This window comes from Channa argus, chromosome 5 (genome assembly GCF_033026475.1).
Source record: "Channa argus isolate prfri chromosome 5, Channa argus male v1.0, whole genome shotgun sequence".
Classification (NCBI taxonomy): Eukaryota; Metazoa; Chordata; class Actinopteri; order Anabantiformes; family Channidae; genus Channa; species Channa argus.
In genome coordinates, this window is record NC_090201.1 from 20,561,793 (window position 1) to 20,580,980 (window position 19,188).

General features: G+C 42.9%; 1 protein-coding gene across 1 annotated transcript in view; it reads left to right on the plus strand.

Annotated features, from left to right (window-relative positions):
* The first annotated feature begins 11,023 nt into the window (after positions 1 to 11,023).
* Positions 11,024 to 19,188, plus strand: part of eya2 (EYA transcriptional coactivator and phosphatase 2) — a 28,817-nt gene continuing 20,652 nt past the window's right edge. The window contains exon 1 of the mRNA XM_067505290.1: positions 11,024 to 11,374. The gene's annotated coding sequence lies outside the window, so the exon portion shown is untranslated. The remainder of the gene's footprint in view (positions 11,375 to 19,188) is intronic.

The window sequence follows — 19,188 nt, forward strand, 5'->3', positions numbered from 1 at the left end:
TACGTTTCTTTATTTAATACCTTTGCATAATTTCAAGTTAGTTAATTTTTACTACGTTAGTGGCAATTTCATTTAATTTCAATTAATTTCAATAAGTCATTCAACCAAACTTTGCGCGCTGATGCACTAGGAAGTACCCCAGTCTTGGCAAGTCGATTGGACCATCATTGCTAAAGTTGCTAAACTTTAATAATCAGATGTAAAAATATATAGCAGTCATGGTTTAGTTAGGTTTAGGAATTACATCCTTGTAAAAATCGATCGTACAGGTACCTAATGAAGTTGCCAGTGAGTGTATATCTGTGGTTATGTTGAAAACAATTTCAGCTTTTTAATTCAACACAAGTGCCACAAAAACATGCTAAAGAAAGACATTAAACCATAATGAATGTGCTTTTTTAACAACAACAATCATATCTATATCTAGATATTTAAGTATGACTGTGGCTCTGTGAACGAAAGGTCTTACTGATACAAATGTTGTGAGTCGAAGATTTAGTGGAAACAAAAATAATACGATACTTTATCTCTCTTCATATCTCAAAAGTTTTTCGGTAAGGAAGTTTCTGCTTTCCCTGTCAAGTTGAGGTCAGACCACAGATTCAACAGACAGACAGGAATTTGTGAATGAGTCAGCATTTTGCTCAACAAAACATCAGCAGTCCAAATGACTGACAAATGATAAAGTCATCTGTGAATGGAAAAGTGTCGTGTTGTGTCAATACGTTGTTGAATTCCAAACTCCCATTAAGATTTTTACTTTTTGTTCATGACAACAAATTGCTGTAGCCTCTTGACCTCATTAAATGCTGTTGTTATACATGTCAGGTACACCTAACTCAAGGCTGTTTCTTTTTCTTGTTGTTAAAAAACCATTACCTGATGCAAAACCATTCAGAGGAATATTATCATCGTCCAGCAACGTCACTTGTGCATCGTTACCCAAACAATAGTTTGTGTTGTTGTGAAACTATTTCACACCATTCCTCGAATCACATGGTCAGGACAGAAACACAATACTCCCGACACGCCTCTGCTTTGTCGGAGAGAGGCTGCATATAAAAAAATCCCTGTTTTCAAGCAAGGACCCTTAAGTGCAATGCTTTCTGCTCTGTCGTGGGAACTTGAAACACTATGTGTGAACGTATCTGTCTCACCTCTGGGCCTAAGCACAGGAAATGGAAGCAGCGAACGTGTGTTTTTGGGTGTTGGCTCAGTTGTGTGGGTGGAAGATTTCAAAAAGCAAAAGGTTGTGGAATTCTCACAGGAGATCATCCATCACATGAGAGAAGGGGACTGAGGTTTTTCTTTATTTCTGTTCATGGGGGAGTTATAAATTATCAGAAGTGAGAAGCAGAAGTGAGACCAGAAACGTCAGTCCTCTGAAAGGTGTTTTTAAGAGTTTGTGTAGGACAGACAGGAGTTAATATTTATCCTAGGTTGGTTATACCTCCTCAGTTAAGTGGTTTTCTGTTATTTAAGCAATTTTAACTGATGAGGCTGACATCTTGTTGATTCAGGACATATCTTGTAATACGTAGAGCAGAAATGTAAGCTAATTTCACACAGGTTGACACAACCACTGTTGTGTCTGTATGCATGGGAAAACATACTGAAGAGTCATATGAATACCTGCCCCGAGGGCATTCAATTCCACGTATCTGCCGAGACGTTTCCTTAAAAGTTGTATTGCTATGTGCTACAGTTCTTCTGTTTTGTGAGACAGTGGATGAAACACTTTTCTCACAGTTCAACAAAGGACCCACAGGTATGCACAGAGGATGATATGACAGTCTTAGCTACTGGGTAAATAAACAGAAAGTGGTATTAGGTAATAGCTTCTTTGAAAGATTTAATTAAAGATGTGAATTTGAATTATTAAATAGTTAAAATGTTCATTCCACTAATGTCAGTGAAGAACAGGCATCAGATTCAAAATAAAATATAAGGCAAATATAAAATAATATAAACACTCCATATAGCAGGCTTTATGTGAAGATAAAAGCACTATAGAAGCAGACCATTTAAATGATTTATTTAGAGTAAGGGCGGCATGGTGGTGGAGAAGTTAGAGCTGCCACCTCACAGCCAGAAAGTTCCCAGTTCAAATCCAAAGACCAGCTGTGGCCTTTCTGTGTGAAATATGCATGTGTAGATTTCCTCCCACAGTCCAAAGTTATGCATGTAACTTAAATGGTGACTCTAAATACTCTATAGGTGTAAATGATTGTCTGTGTATGTCTCTCTGTGTTGGCCTTGAGATAGAGTGGATACTTGTCCAGGGTGTACCCAGCCTCTTGTCCATAGACAGCAGGGAGGGGCTCCACCCAAGTCCTTAACAGTATAAAAGATTGACATAATAGATTGATGGATGGATTTAAAATAGGGAATATGATCATCGTAATTGTTTGTTAATCTGCTGTCAAAAGGTGAAAAACTGTTATAAATGGGCTTAACTATAAACTAAAGCCCAAGGTGACCTCTTCATGTCTTGTGTTACTAATTTTTTTAATTTGTTCTGTTGATTGTGAAAACTAGAAGTACAACTACAGTACAGTACAGTACAGTACAACAGCTGCATTGTTAGGTTTTACCAGAGATCAATCATCACCTCGATGACACAACAGTAGCATTTATTGCAGGGCATTATTAGTGGATTGTGTTCATACTGTGTGTGTTAAAGATCACAGTGCATACAAAAATGTTTAAATACATTTTGAACATAACAGCTAGATTAGGAGTTCACTGACCACTAATAAATGATGTACGATGCTGGGAGTCTTCCAAACTGCATCATTTCATTGCATTTCTAAAGCTGTTTCTCATGCTGTACAAACGTTAGTCATTTTATACAGTGGATCAGCTCCTGCAGGCTGAGGTTTCATCCCGCTGTGGAACCAACTCTGTCTGAGGCTTACAGCCTGAAACATCTGTTGTAATTTCTGTCAAATTGAACTTTTATTACCTGGTCATTAAAGCTGCAGCAATGGCAAAACCAGATGGGCTCTTGCCGACCTTACAACTGCTTCTTTTTTATGGTGTTGGTGAAAATTGAACCAAAGGAAGCCATGCGCTTTATAAAATTAAGGCAATCATTCCCACATTCCTGAGACATGGGGGGCACTTAGGAGGGTGAAAAAGGGTATAGAGGAGCAACAGTGAAGAGGGAGTATATATCATACATATGGCTGGATGGCACGTCATGGGTTTACAGTATTTTGGCTAAAATAATGCAAACTCTTTTTCTGTTCTCTAAAGTACTTAATCAGATATTACATTTTCTCTTACAAGACCTTTGAATGTCCCTTAATAATCCCTTACAAGACCGTTTGAATATAGCCACAATACATTGTTACTCAACAACATTGACATTGAACTTCCATTGAACATTATGCAATTTGAAATTAAAAGTATATTATAAGTAAGAAAGTTGCTATACCAACTATGAATGTTTAGATTGTTTTGTGAGATGGAATTCTGCAGTATATTACATTTGGGAAACAACCTTCCGTGGTCCTGCACATGTGTGTGTTCTTGAGGGGCCTCTTGCCTGTATGGATAGAGGCCAGGGTCAGTCCAATAACACACAGTCAGCCTGGGTGAGAGCTGTCTCACTGGGAGGTGGTGCAGCTCCATCACTTTTCCCAGTTGGGAGGAAAGGAGGGATGCTGGGTGTGTTTATTAGAGACAGAGAAAGTAGACAATGCTTTTAGAGGAGCGGAGAGGGAATATGCCTCAACACATAACAAAGTCCAAACTTATGATGGAGTGCTTTACAACTCTCTGTTCAGATAAAGTAGAATTGAAGTACAGATGGAGAAAAATAAAATAAACGAGGCACATATGGTTCCATGGGCAGCATGAGGGGTTCCCGAATGATCTGAGGTGTATGATAATACCTCAACACTTCTGAAAAGCAAAGCAAGATTGGGACGTGACATATCAGATAAAGCTCTTCAATAGCACAACAACAAAATGTCACTGACTTGGGAAATAAGAAGATGTGCAGAAGAGTCAAGCAGGCTTTAAAGCTCAATGCTTACATAATCTGGGGGAACATTTTTGCTAGGAGAGATGTGTGGTTTTGCTGTTGGAGGTGGCACATGGGGCAGATGGGGTGTGTTGGCATGGGTAATGCATCCATTAGGTGGGCATATAAATACAGATTTGGTAGTTATAAGGCTCCAACGTCCTGTTACATGCATTAATCTCTTCGCATAGTTAAATGTTTTTTGGCCCCTCCCTTTTCAGAGTTTCTCAGTATCCCTCAGCATGGAAATAACAATGCTTATGTGACATTCACATCAATGCTTCACATGACACATAGTTTTAGGTAACCAGTGTCTATGAGCTGAGTCACAATTCAAGTCAGATTCTTGTCGATAGTTGAAAATCCCTGTTGACATTTTCGCCTCTGTAATTAAAACATATTTCGACAAACTTAGAAGCAGCATTTCCCCATTACATGACACGAAGAATGCCGGTGACACAGTCAGCGGGTAGCTGCCAGCTGGCAAGGAGAGAAACAGACAGCCAACTAATGCCATCAGAGGAAAAGAGAGACAATGGCAGCTTTTATTTCTCCACCACACATTCCACTGGAAGAAAGGAGCTAGCCTGGCTGCCTGCTGTTTGAGCCAGAGGCAGACATGTCTGGGTCACGGTACTTCCCAGAGCTAGTGTCATTTTGTGCCTCCGTCGAATGTCGCAATAAAGGTGTTTATGTTGATGTTTTCTTTTTCATTTATGTTCAATCAAAAGCGTTTATTCTCTATGTTATTACCATTATCAAATCACTATGGGTTGGGTATCACTAACAGGGTGTTAAGCTCCATTAACATCCATGGTGATCATTATAAATCATGTCTGTGAGTTCAAAAAGTCACGTTGCTCAACTGATTGATTGAAGACACATTAAAATTTAGCTAAATATTCATGTCTTTCTGTATAACAAATGGCAAACTTTGTTTGTGTGTATGTGTGTGTGTGTGTGTGTGTGTGTGTGTGTTTGCTTCTATTTAAACCCTTTATCACACAGGGCAGAGACACAAGCTTTTCCACTGACTGTAGCCTCAGTAATCCAGAATGCATTGCTGTGTTTTCAGTGAGGGCCGTGAATAATTTTCTCATCTAAAAAATGTTCTCTCTTTATTGCTGTCACAATCAGTCTTACAGTTGACAAGTGCCAAATGCGACAGGTTCGGGCACATTCTCTGGGGGATTTTCGATGGAAAACTACTAAGTAGGAAATTACTAACTGAAGTGAGGAGCATTGAACAAATAACATAGGGAGTGAAAATAAAAGAACAACTGAAACACACCTGAGTATGAGATTTAATTATGTAAATGGTGGATTTTTTTATTTCAGTTTAGAAGATGTCTGTAGCTAGTTATGATTTTCGCATTAACTTCTTAAATGTAGCAGAAGAGAATCAGTTCCTTCATCTCTTCTCTACTGCTTTTGTGCAGTAAACCTTTTTACCCAGGGCCAATGCTGTTATCCAGTTTTCTGAGAAGCCATATTACACTCAAGGATGCACTTTTCTTTTATTTGCAAAGGTCACTGATTCCGACCCTAGCTCAGATGTAGAGTAAGCATGACTCTCCCCCAGGTGCCCTCACATATCCATGTCTATGGGTGTTGTGATGGTGTCAGCAAGGACATCCTGTTGTGCCCGCTCAGGGGAACCTGTTTCCTCATGAGCCATGACTGCCATCTCAGACACACTCTTCCTCATATTACAATACACACAAGTCTAGCACACATATACACACATATTCTCATTAAAATAAACAGGCAGGCTCTGTGCTATGCAGGTTCATAGGAACATGGGGAAATTATGACGGTTGCACTCTGGCAGATGAGACTGGTCAAATATTGTTTTTTTTTTTGTTTTTTTTTTTCAGTTCAGCAGGTGCTGTTAGGATTACACATCCACATGACCTGTTTTGGTAACTGTCATGGTGACACCGTACTTCCTGTGCCCCCTTCTCCTTACTTCCTGTCCCTGGTTCTTTTTGCCCAGTTTTACCCTCGTTGTCCCTAATTGTTTGCACCTGTTCCCCCCTCTATTTAAGTTCAGTCTTCCTTTCACTCCCCTGCCAGATCCTTGTCATTGTTAATATGGTCACTGCTGTCGTTGTTCCTGACATTGTTGTTGTTATTACCCTCACCAACCCCACAGTAGACTCTGGACTTTTGGTAAAGCCTAAACTTATGTTTCTTGGACTCTTGGGAAATCTGGACTCTAGTATCTTGGACTTTGGTATCCTGGACTCTGTGTTTCCTGTGTGGTTTTGGTCTGAGGTTTGCCTTTTCTTTAATTCAGTGTTTGGGTCTAGTCTCTAGTTTTCTCTGCTTGTTTGATCCTGGTTTTTCATGTTTAGGTATGCTTGTGTGTTCTTCAGTTGCCAGTGCTTTATGTTTAGTTTGTTTGTGTCTGCCTCCCCTTAGTTCTTGTGTTTATGTGCTCCCCCAACTCTGTTACTTGGGTATCTTTCCGTTCCAGTGTGTTTTAAGTTGTGCTCAGTTTTACTTTAATCATTATTACGTGTTATCCTTTGTTCAGTAGTTTGTCCATTTATATTTCTGTTAGTCCCCTTACCCTTGTGTTTACCCGCTTTAGTAGTTTAACGTTTATCTGTGCTTTATATATTTAGTAGCCTTTGTTTGTTCTTTCATATAAGTTAACTCCTTTTGTGTGCTGGTCCTGTTCTGAATCCGGTTTCTAGTATCCTCCTGTTAGGAGCAACCTCTGTTCAGCATTTACATCTGTCAATAAAAGCCCCTTATTTGCAATCCTCTCACAGTCTCTTCACTTGGGTCCTCCCTTAACCAAAACCTTGACAGTAGGATCTGTCCAGAAATTGGACCCTGAGACGTGTAAGGGGCAAACCATGAACCTGTATGAGGCAAGGGAGTCATGGCTTCAGGTTAGAGAGCAATCAGACTCTCAAGATTATTGTTTTGAAGACCCCAGTCCTCGTTATTCGGTTAGGTACATTGATCCTTATTATTTCAAGTGCCTCAGGCGTAGGAGGATCACCCAACCTCAGACCAAATCGCTTGTCCCTGACTCCCCTCAGTCTGCCCCTATTCCTGAGGGTATTTCTGGGCCGGCTGACGCTCCCTCTGTCCCTGACCCTACCCCTGAGTCTTTCACAGCACCGCCTGCCCTTAGGCCGGCCTGCTGCCCACCTGTTCCAGTTCTGTCTCCGGTAGAGCCGACTCTACCAAAACCTGAGGGGTCAGCTCTTGTTTCAGGGCTGGCTTCATGTCCAGTTGACGTTCTCCCCCACTCTGTCCCAAGTCTGACCAGTTTGCCACAGAGTCACTGATAGTCGGACCCCTCTGTGCGCAAAAGACGCTCTGCGGGATGTTGACGGGCCCGGCACGCCAGCCCCTCCGAACCCCCCAGCCAGGAACCTCTCTCTAGCACCACCTCAGACTCTAGCACTACGGCTATGTCAGGCCAGGAAGCTAGGGAGAGGGCGGAGTTCAAAGTAATTGACGAGCTACTTACTGTACTCAAGGCCAAGCTGAAGGCCTTCCTCCATGACCCTGCTACCAGCTGAGCTATTGTTCAGCGTATGGAGGACTTTGGCTACGGGAAATGGGGTGGGGGGGGCTGCTGTCAGGCATCTGGCCAGTCTAAGGGAATTTTAGGCCATGCTGGGGGCCCAGATCCCCTCACCTGTCCATGTTGTGGGTCCCTCGGGGCCTGCCCTCATTCCTGGGTCGGGTAATACTCCCTCTTCCCCTGTTTCTATCTCTGCACGGGGCGCCTCCACCTCCAGTTCTGTCCCCTGTCCAGGCCCTGCACCTGCCTCTCAACCCGCTTCTGCAGTTCCTGCTCCTGTCCCAGCTCCTGCCTCTGGCCCGGTCAGCACCTCACCTGTCCCTGTTTGTCCTGTCCCTGTTTGCCCAGGCCCGGTCCAGAGGTCAGGGTCAGCCGTCACTCCACCTGCTTCTGCTCCAACTCCTGCTCGTCCAGCCACGGTCTCCCAGTCGACAAACGCCACCTCGGCGAGGTCGATGACCGTTTCTCCCGTCTCTGTTTGTCCCGTCTCTATGTGCCCAGGTCCAGCTCCTGACCCTGATCCTACTTGGGCACCTGCCTTTCGACCCGTCAGTGCTCCACCAGGCCCCGATGCCAATCCTGCTACAGGACCTGCCTCCAGGTCACTCGCCGCCTCGCCCAACCTCAACTCAGATCTTAACTCTGTCTCTGTTCCTGGCTCTGGGTAGGCAGTGGTCCGGCCTGCTTCTGTTCCTGCTCCGAGCGCCAGGTTGGCCGAGGTCCGGTCAGCTCCTGATCCTGATCCTGCTCCTGTTCCTGGCTCTGGGTCGGCCGTGGTCCGGGCCACTCCTGACCCTGCTTCTGTTCCTGGTTCTGGGCAGGCCGTGGTCCGGCCCACTCATGACCCTGCTTCTGTTCCTGCTTCTGGGCCAGCCAACACTCCTTCTGGTCAATCTGCTGGCCCTACACTACAGGGTATCAGCCAACGTCGCTGGCCTCCTTCCCGGCCCCCGGAGGGCCTTCGCCTCAGCTGACATCGCCGGCCTCCTGCCCGGCCCCCGGAGGGCTTCAGCCGTCACCGCTGGCCTCCTGTCCGGTTCCCGGAGGGCTTCAGCTGTCGCCACCTGCCCGGTCCCTGTTTGTCCGGTCCCTGTTTGTCCAGGCACGGGCCAGAGGTCAGGGTCAGCCATCGCTCCACCTGCTTCTGCTCCAACTCCTGCTCGTCCAGCCACGGTCTCCCAGTCGACAAACGCCACCTCAGCTCCTGTTCCGGGGCGCGTTGACGCCGCCACCTCAGCTCCAGTTCCGGGGCGCGTTGACGCCACCACCTCAGCTCCTGTTCCGGGGCGCGTTGACGCCGCCACCTCAGCTCCTGTTCCGGGGCGCGTCCTGAGCGTGGCGGGTGGGTGTTGGCTGGACGAGCAGGGGTTGGACGCAGCTCTGGTCTTTGCTCTGGCTCTGTTCCTGGCTCTGGGTAGGCCATGGTCCGGTCCACTCCTGATCCTTCTCCTGTTCCTGACTCTGGGTCAGCTGTGGTCCAGCCCGCTCCTGACCCTGCTTCTGTTCCTGGTTCTGGGCAGGCCGTGGTCTGGCCCACTCCTGACCCTGCTTCCGGGCCAGCCAACACTCCTCCTGGTTAATCTGCTGGCCCTCCACTACGGGGTATCAGCCGGCCTCCTGCCCGGCCCCCGGAGGGCCTTCGCCTCAGCCGATGTCGCCGGCCTCCTGCCCGGCCCCCGGAGGGCCTTCGCCTCAGCCGACGTCGCCGGCCTCCTGCCCGGCCCCCGGAGGTCCTTCACCTCAGCAGACGTCGCCGGCCTCCTGTCCGCACCCCGGAGGGCTTCTACCGTCGCTGCCGGCCACCTGCCCGGCTTCTTGCTGGGCCTCCTGACTGGCCTCGGAGGGCTTGGACCCAAACCCTCCTCCAGTCCCCCACCACCCACGCTCAGTTTTACTTTAATCATTATTACGTGTTATGTTTTGTTCAGTAGTTTGTGTCTATTTATATTTCTTAGTCCCCTTACCCTTGTGGATACCCTTTGGATTAAAAATGTGAGTTTTGGTGTAAATGTAAAAATGGCTCTTCATATATTTTAGAAATGTCATATGGAAACATATTAATAAACTGCTGGAAGGGGACAACAGTGATGAATATCACCACTGAACTCAATTAAATTTGACAGCTAAATTTGACACGTTCCCAACACACTGTGCAAATTCTGAACCTAAAATATAAACGTGTATTAGGAATGTTTATGGGGTTAATATTACAGATGTGTTAAACTTGAAAAGGGTTAGTTGTTTTTTCAATCTCTTTAGCTCTTGAATGCCGGACATACAAGGACAAATAATCAGCAGTAGAAAGTCATTTAGGTGAGAACTGTACACTTTGTAGCACTTATATTTTTTTATATTTGTGTAACTTTACATACTGACATTTTACATAGAGAAAATACAGTGCATTCTTATAGGTAAATTAATCTAACATCATAATTTTTTTTAAAAATAACTATCTTTTAAAAGGTTCGCTCCCCGCTCTTTGCGACCACATGTCGAAGTGTCCATGGGCAAGACACTGAACTCCCCAACAGCCCATCCCTCTCCATCCGATCAGTGCCCGTCCCAAGCCCATTAGAAATAGGGGAGGGTTGAGTCAGGAAAAGACATCCGGTGTAAAAACTGTGCCAAATCAACATGCGGACAAATGATCCCCTGTGGCGACCCTGAACTCACAGGATAAACCGTAAGGACAAAAAAAATCTGCTTATACTTTACTATATGAATCAGTCAGTGAAAATGCAAAAAATAAAAAGTCAAATAAAGTGCCCAAGTATGCTTTTATGTTTCATCCTTATTATTTTAGTTAACGTGTATGTTTTGCCGATTCAGTTATTGAATGCAAGGTTTATACTGACCAGTGTATAGCAGGCCTTTCCCACAGCGTGTCATAGCTGTTTATTTACTGCATATCCAAAACCAACAGAAAACTGGAAAAAAAAAACTGAAATGGGATGCAAAGCCCATGTAGTTCCCTAACAAAGTGGCTGCAGGCTATGTGGGCCACTGCATATTGATTTTATCACACAAAAACCATCATAACGAACTGGTAGGCCAGTGAGAAAGCAATGAAAACACACACACACACGCACACACACACACAGTGAAACATAACAAATAAAACTGTCAATAAAACTGTCAATTGCCTGGGGTTATTTACCACAAACTAACAAATCCTCATATCTGGAGAGCTGAGGCAGAGTCGGCCGCGTCTGAGAACAGGACTGAATAGTTTGAATGTCGTTATGTAAACAAACGCGGAGAGAAGCTCTTGACCAAACAAAGATTTAACACCGAGATAGCGAGAAGAAGCCGAGAAGTGAAGCACTTCTGCCGAGAGGAATAAATGGGAGGAGTGGCCGAGATAAGGGGGCGCGCAAAAGAACGCACGCACGATGCACGCATACACACACACATACACACACGGTTGCGCTGAGTGCAGCTCACACTCTGAACGGGAGGAGGAGGAGGAACCAGAAATCTTCGCTCTCACTTAACATCACTTCCCCAGCGCCGGTAAAGCCAACACGCTCCTGAAGCCGCAGAAGCAAGAGGTCGGTGTGTAGTTGACTTTCTGCAGAAAGCTGTGTCTGCAGCACCTGGAGCCTCCCGAGCGAAAACGTGCTGCGTCTTCTTCTTCTTCCTCCTCTTCTCAGGAGTCGCGGCACGAGTGCGCAGGGTGTCAGTGATTTGCCGGGACACTTGGGAGAAGTCAGCGGAGTCCTTGTGGGCATGGACAGACAACAGCTCTGACTGATAAACGGATTTTTTCTGCACATTCTTCTGTCTAAATAATGGTAAGTGGAAATATCTTATTCTATCTCGTGATGAATTAGGTTTATTTTGTCTTTTTTTTCGGATCAAATTGCTTTGTTTGGGATTTTCACATTATCCTGTCAAACCATTACTATAATTAAATTAAATAGGCCTGTCCCGGTGAGTTCATTATGTTTAATATTCAAATAATCTTTTTTAAAAATAATTTCTCTTCATGTCTACAAAAATAACCCCACACCCAAATTTATATTAATGCTAATATAATGACCACAATGTTTAAAATAATTATTTCCTTATGTGAATATTTAAGATGTAGGTTTGTTTTATTATTGTATTCAATCTTGAAGAAAAATGACACGAACTTTAAATGTATATTTAACATATTAAAGTTTAATTTGGAACAAATTGTAGTGCATTAAAAGGCTGGTCAAGTAAAAGAAAATATTATATTTTCTTTTTCAGAGTAGCTGGAAATGCCATTTCAGTTGAAAACACTATCACATAATTTTCTACTTCACTGTTCAGATAAATGTTGAGATATGTATTTTAATATAAGAGTCATAACAAAAGACACCTATAAACAGATCGACTCTTTGTGACTTACTGAGCCCTGACCAGGGGCAAAGTGTGTGAGGCTCCTTTTCTTTTGGTTGAGCTCCTTTGTTTTTCTTGGTGCTGTTTGAATCTGGGCAACAGTTTTTCCTCGGCTTAAGTACAGAAGATTACACGAAAATCACGGACACCCCCTCAGCAGCCAGGCAGGGACCTTCATTTACTAAATTAGGGGAGCCTCGCTAAGCATTTTTCAAAGGCTGGCATTCATATTTTTCAAGGACCCTTTCATGGCTCCAGACTTGTAATTCACTCACTTTGTTTTGCCAGCCATTTAAATCACCTAAACCTTTCTGTCAGTTGCACACTCAGCAGCTCCATTGGCTTATAAAAATGTACATAAAAGTATTTTAAACACACAACTCTGATCGAATTCTTGTACGTAGAATTGGGTTTCATTTTTGTAACACACCCCCAACAAAATTTGATCTTGATCAAAAGATTATATGTTGTTAATTATTTTTTAATTTTAAATAATGACATATAATACTTTGCATTATGTATCTTCATAAATGTTTTTTTTTTTTAGCTTTTTTTAAAGCCACTTTGTTGTGGGAAATGCATTTCTCCTTCACCCACTCTCAAAAAATGTCACCCCTCTTTTCTAAAATAAATTGTATATTATTATCTTTTCAGCATCGATTATCTGAAATAGACTTGCTAAGTGGGATTCTTATTTTAGATAGTTGCTATATCAGATTTAGGTCTGTGGCGAATTGTAAATCTTACTAAATTGTCTTACATACCTGTACTTTTACCCCCACAAATATTATCCAGGTTTCTGATGTAGAAGTATGCTTAAACCGCATACTGTAGGTGTGTACTCAGTCGTGTTTGATTTAACACTGTGGTTCGTCTCTTAACAACATTAGGCCCCATTTCTGGACTCCCCTTCCACGACTGGCCCGGGACCCTCTCTCGCAGTCTCTTTCCTCAGGCTCTTATTACTAGCTCTAATAAATTGTGAATAAGCAGCAGCCCAAAAAGTCCCGGGCTGTGGAGAATTCCCCATCCTGTAGCGCAAGGCACCCCCTCTTAAGAAAACACAAATTAATTCCAAACCCCTCTGTAGCCAAACGTTTGTGGAATGATAAATATTTTCATAGGAAGCTCTGCTCTTCCTGACTTTATCTTCACCGATTTCATTATATTTCTTCACAGCTGTACAGTTCTTGATGTCTTTTAGTTGCCCTCTCTTTTCCTCCACCTCATGCTCTCCCCCTCTCTCTCTCTCTTTATCTGGGAGTCAAACAGCCTTGCTGACTCAAGCTGGAGGTTATAGAAGGGCTGTCATGTCGGCCCATAATACAGTCCATCCGCGCTGACATAAAAGTATCAGTTGAGGAAAAAAGCTGAATTGTTTCAATCAGGTTAAAAAAAAGATTTAGCACAATTTCATTTTCTGCTCTGAAATCAGTGTGTGCTGTATTGTCTGTGTCAATGTTCCAACACTGTGTACATTATCCTTGACAGAAGATTGAGGTGTGAGTATTGTTACATGCTTGTTTTGCCTTATTTTGTAGGAATAAGCAATAGTTTATACCACCATCCCTAGTTTTTTTTAAGAGTAATGGCTACTATTACTAATGTCACCAATCACTAACATTATTTTTGAATTCTTTTTGCATTTTCTGTTTAACACCCACTTCTATGAGGGGTAAACAAGAAATAAAGAAATGTTTCAAATAAAAAGTTGAGGGTAATGATGAGTTACTATTGTGTTGCAAAGCTACAGCAAAATTTTTTCTTTTGGGCAAGTTTGCTTTCTGAATTTTATACAACTTCTGAAGAAGAAATCTTAATAAGATATTAACATCTGACAAATCAGATCCCAAACTCTCCCAATTCTTCTTTATTTAAAAGTTTAGTAACAACACGAAGGAGTATTTCAAGTTTTTCCAGTATTCATTTACTCTCCCTGTGGGGACAATTTGACACATTTCTTCAGCGAATATCATGTTTGTGTTCTTCATATATGTGTGGCACAGACTGATCTGTGGTGTACTGATAGTAGAACTAGCATGTCTGTTGTAGTGTGAGTCCATGGTGGTGTGTGTATGTGTGTGAAAAGCTGCATGAACCTGTCCGTATATGTTTGGTAGAACAAAAGATCAGGACTGAAAAAGAAAAAGACGCTGGTGACACTAATTTGTTGCTTCTCAAACCGTTTGACGCTCACATGTTATCACTCTTCTCTCTAAATGTCTTCTCTCCCGCCCTTTCCTCCCCGTTTTAATTCCCTTAAGCCCCAAAGAGCACCCGGGGAGGCCTCGTGGTGATGTGTGTGTGTGTGTGTGTGTGTGTGTGTGTGTGTGTGTGTGTGTGTGTGTGTGTGTGTGTGTGTGTGTGTGTGTGTGTGTGTGTGTGTGTGTGTGTATTAAACCCCGGGCTGTCAGCAGACAACAGCTGTCTCTGTGGCTGCCTCAATTGTTCTTATCACATTTTGAGAATAGTGAAGCCACACACATGACGTTACCATATTTCCTTATTTTGTGCTTAGTAACTGTGTATACTTTCTGCTAAAGAGAAATAATTCTCTGTGGTGCTTGGAACATTTCTCTTTAGGGTCTTGAAGGTTTTTGATAATATCTAATAGCTATTTGATCAGTGTTCTTCTATCTCTAAATAGGTGTAAATCACGTTGTCTCCTCCACACACACACAAACACACACACACATACACATGGTCACACACAGTAAATCTACCAGTTAAGAAGTAATTGGACCTCAGCCCGTCTGTAAAGCCTGCTACCAGCTAGCTCCATCTGACCAGCTGTTAACAACTATAGCATCATCTGCTCAGGAGACAGATCCAACCGTTATTGTCCTAATGACTAATAAAGCAGCAAGTCTGAGGCTTTGTGTTCATTAGAGCACTCATGCAGTCAGGCAGGTGCCAGTTTTGAATGTGCACAAGTGTGTGTGTGTGTGTGTGCATGCGTGTGCATGCACGCATGTGTGTGTGACCAAGCTTCCATCACTAGACCAGATGTTTTTTACCTGGGAGCCAGACCACCATCTGACTGGGGTCAGCCTAGTTCTCCAACCCCACACCCACTCCTCTAGGCTGCTGGGAGGTCTGCCAGCTGTCCCATACTCTGACCCCCGTCCCAGGGCACTGGTTCTGGGGAAAAATAGTCTTGGCTTTGGTGTAGGTGGTCCTTCTTGAATTTGGCAACATTACTGGGGAAAATTATTAGGGACGTCATTAGAGTGTATGTGCAGGGGGATGGGTGCTGAACTCGAGTTTGGAGGAACAAAAGAAATAGAAAAACAATGCAGGTTGTTCTGAGAGGTAATTTAGAAATGACTGAGGAGTTGGAGCTAAAGAAATAGGGAAATGAAGACACTGACATTTTAGAATAAAGGGGCCTTGATTACCGAGGGACAGAGGGGGGTAAACTTCTGGCATTGAAGCAGTCTTGTTGCAGAAGTTAGTCAAGTGGAAAGAAAAGGCCACCATGTTTGCGAGGTAAAGTTACAGGGTGCAGACTGAGTCGGCAACAGGTTCACAGCTGCCAGAGATTAATTAGAGCCTCTCATAGAACGACTTCTGTTTCTTTAAAGCAACTAAACTATTAGCCAAATGTGCGTGTGCCTTGTGCTTGTGTGAAGAAAACATTGCGGTTTTACAAGTTGAACCTGTCAATAAAAAGATTCATCATTTGCTCAATGTCCGTTTTTTTTTTTTTTTTTTGTAAACGTCATAGGCCGGTTAGTATAAGCTGGGAATGTTTGCATGCTGGTTGTGTGAAACTGCAGTGAGATGGGTCACTTTGATAGAAATCTTGGGATTTAAACATGGAAACATCTTAGTCTTGTGGTTTTGTTTTTTACTGTCTCAGCATAATTCAAGCTTGGTATGTAGAGTCAACAAAAACAGAATGGGTTACACTTGTGAGATTCTTCTTCTTCCCAATGTCAAAAACAATCCCACTGCTTCCCAGTAGTTTTTTTTTTTGTTGTTGTTGTTTTTTGTTTGCTTTTTGCTACTGAATGGTGGTCTGTGGGTAAACAGGGATATTATGTTAATTCATTCAGTCATATCAACAACACTCAGTTTTAATGTATCAGATTTAAACAGATTAGGACAAATAGGACATAAAATATGGCTAGTATCCTAAATAGAAGACTTTGTATTACATTTTGTTCAAGCAGGGAAAAACGACCCGCAAAAACTTATCACCATGGTGAGATGTGTAGAGGCCACGGCAAATGTTACTCCGTCACCTAGTATTTGAACATTTGTCAGTAGGAGCAGAGGAAACCAGAGTTTAAGTCCAATGTTTCTGCTTCTTATTGTCACGATCCATGTGACGTAAGGTCATGTGACAAAATTGGGATTTTGAGCAAAACCACAACATGTTAAGCAAACCCAACCTTTGTAACTAAGTTTCTAATGTCAACCAACCCGCTATGTTTGCACAGTTACAATAAAGCAATTTAGGCAGTTTCGGACAAAAACTGTTAACATGTGCCTTTTTAGTGAAAAGGTGTGCTGTGCCTGAGGGTGGGGGTGGGGGTTCTTTCCACAGATGCTTCTGTGGGTCCTAGTGGACCTATATATGGGCGTTAAGGTTCCAAGACGTGTGCATAGAGTGTATGTGTAGCAGTGACAGTGACAGTTCAGCACATCTGAGCCTCTATCTCTGCACAGCTATTGTAGAAATTTCAAGTTTACACATCACACATTTCTCACTGATGCACTTTTGTTTATTAAAAGTGTATTCAGTGAATGGTCCATTTTGTACAAAACATAATGGTTAATCATGGGACATATCTTGCCAAATTCTGCAACCTGTAATTAATTGACAATTTATATTTCACGCTAAAATATTTTCAACTGTGAAAATCTCCCTTTTGTCTTATGTCACAGTGCAGTAAGTGTACTTGGGGTTTGAACTGTTTTCTGAACAAAATGTTATAAATAATCAAGCTTGCCGAATTATTTACAGTTTCTTAGTCTTATGAGGTGCCTGCTTAGTTTGTGCTTCTCAATACTGAATTTGATGAAAGATTTCATTGTAGGATCAACGTTAACGTCACTGAAATAAAAGCTCTTATATGCTCTTGCATTTTACTGTTTTTCTGCTCTAACAAAATGTCAGCTGTGTGTCAAAGGTGATTAAAAAGGGCAGTAGCTGGCAGATGGCACCAATTTCCACCACGAAAACCCTGATAGTGTCACACAAACCCGTATACTAGTCCATTGTTTTGCATCTTTTATCAGCGACTAAGAGAGAGGGTTTGTGTGCAGCAGTGAATGAAGCCCCATCTTCCCCCCCCCCGGGCACTTAGGCAGATTGTCCAAATTGAAGGCTCCAGGTGGGGTCCCATATGGCACGATTACAGCCCAGCAAGGCACCTTGTCAAACTTGACTGGGATTCACAGTGTTTCAGTAAGAGGTCAAATCATCGAAGCGCCACTGCAGACACCAGACTCAGACAGACTCTGACACAGCACTTATGTTGACACTATAAACACATAACTACCGAGACACCTGATATAATATTTAAAAAAATGTTTACCTGAAGTAAATAAGATAAAACTAACCTCAGGCTATATAGGAAATGTAGTGACCCATGATTAAGTCATTCACAAAAAGTTGTGATATACTATATTATTTTTTTAAATAGAAAGGACGGATTCATACATTTAAAATAGGAAATACAATCCGGCTTTGAGAGAACCTGATGCAGTGAACACGTTGGTTTTGCATCATATTTATTGTGTGAAAACTGTACACAGACACTAAATCTAACTCCAATACTTGGCCACATATGATTTGATTTCTTAGCACTTAGCATCTAGACCTTCTACAGGATCACTTCTTCTTGAGGTGTCAGTTGCTAAGTATCACTCAGCGTGTGGAGGCAATGGATTTAAGAGGTCATTGTGCATAAAACAAAGTGCTTGTGGGATAGTCAAAGCTCTTTGGAAAACCCCTCCCCTGCCTTGTTTCCAAAGTCCAATTTGGGGGAGGTGCATTTAATAACTGTTGTACCTTTCCAAATGTGACAATCAGATGTTTTACAGTTTGCGGAAAATTGTAGGCTGCTATCCCCATTTTAACAATTATCGCATCTCACACCGTCTGTGAGAAGCGGCTTTTCACCACGCATTTGCATGTGACTGTTTTCGTTGGCTACAACCTGCCTTGAGATGTGCTTGGGCGACATGTTGCAAAGACTAGTTTGTTTTCTTTTGACACCCTCCCGAAGCTAAAACTAGTTGCCACATACAGATCATTTTCATGTCTGTCAACAATTTATCTGAACAACAGGTAAATCAGCAATAACTTTAGTATTACTTTAACTGTATCGAATGACATTTTAACTTAAAGCACAATGCACCATCCTGTGATGTAATCCATCGGCACAAAAGCTAGAATTTGATATCCGTGAAAGAGGCAGCAGTCTAGCAAAACCCTGAGACCCAGGTGAAGCTGGTGGTACTGGCCTTGTGGCCCTGTGGCCTCCTGTGGCCCTGTTGGGTTTGTTTTAGCTTTAGTTTCAGCCCTCAGCCCTCCACATCTCTGCTGAGCTCCACTCATCTTCCCTCCGGTGTCCTGCAGTTCCCATGGCCTTGTGCACCCTCCTCCCAGGCCTCACTCTGAACCAGGAAGTGCCTTTGCTGTCACACACAGTTTTTGTGCTATGTGTATATGCATGTGTGTGCACACAGGACTATTGCAGGGGTGCGGCTGATGTCAAGGGGACTGCGAGCAGGCGTCACTTTTACTTTTGATCTCTAGGAATATGGAATTCAAAGCACAGACGCACTTTTCTCATTTTTCCTCTGTGCTGTGGGATCCATGTTTTCTCTCAAGATTCACTGTCTCCCTGCAATTAAGGCCTTATCAGGAAAGCAAAAGATGAACACATAGAGGAAGCTGAAATTCAGAGAGTTGAAACTAAACAACATTCAGTAACAACTCAGATATACAGGTGTATTTCTGGTTTTAGAAAAACACAGTTTATTTTTTCCTCTGTGTTTGTCAGGAATGCTATAGTAAATGTCACAAGACCAACATAAAGTTATTGTTTCTCAGCTTTTTATGAAGCCATTGACAGTGAATCCTCTTACACCCAATTTGTCTCGCTTCTCAGACAACTATTACTTTTCCCGCAACCTTCATGGATGGGTTCCTGTAAAACCCCACTACCCCTATGAACCTAGATTTTCACTGCCCTCTCAATTTAAAAACACATTTTCAGAAAAA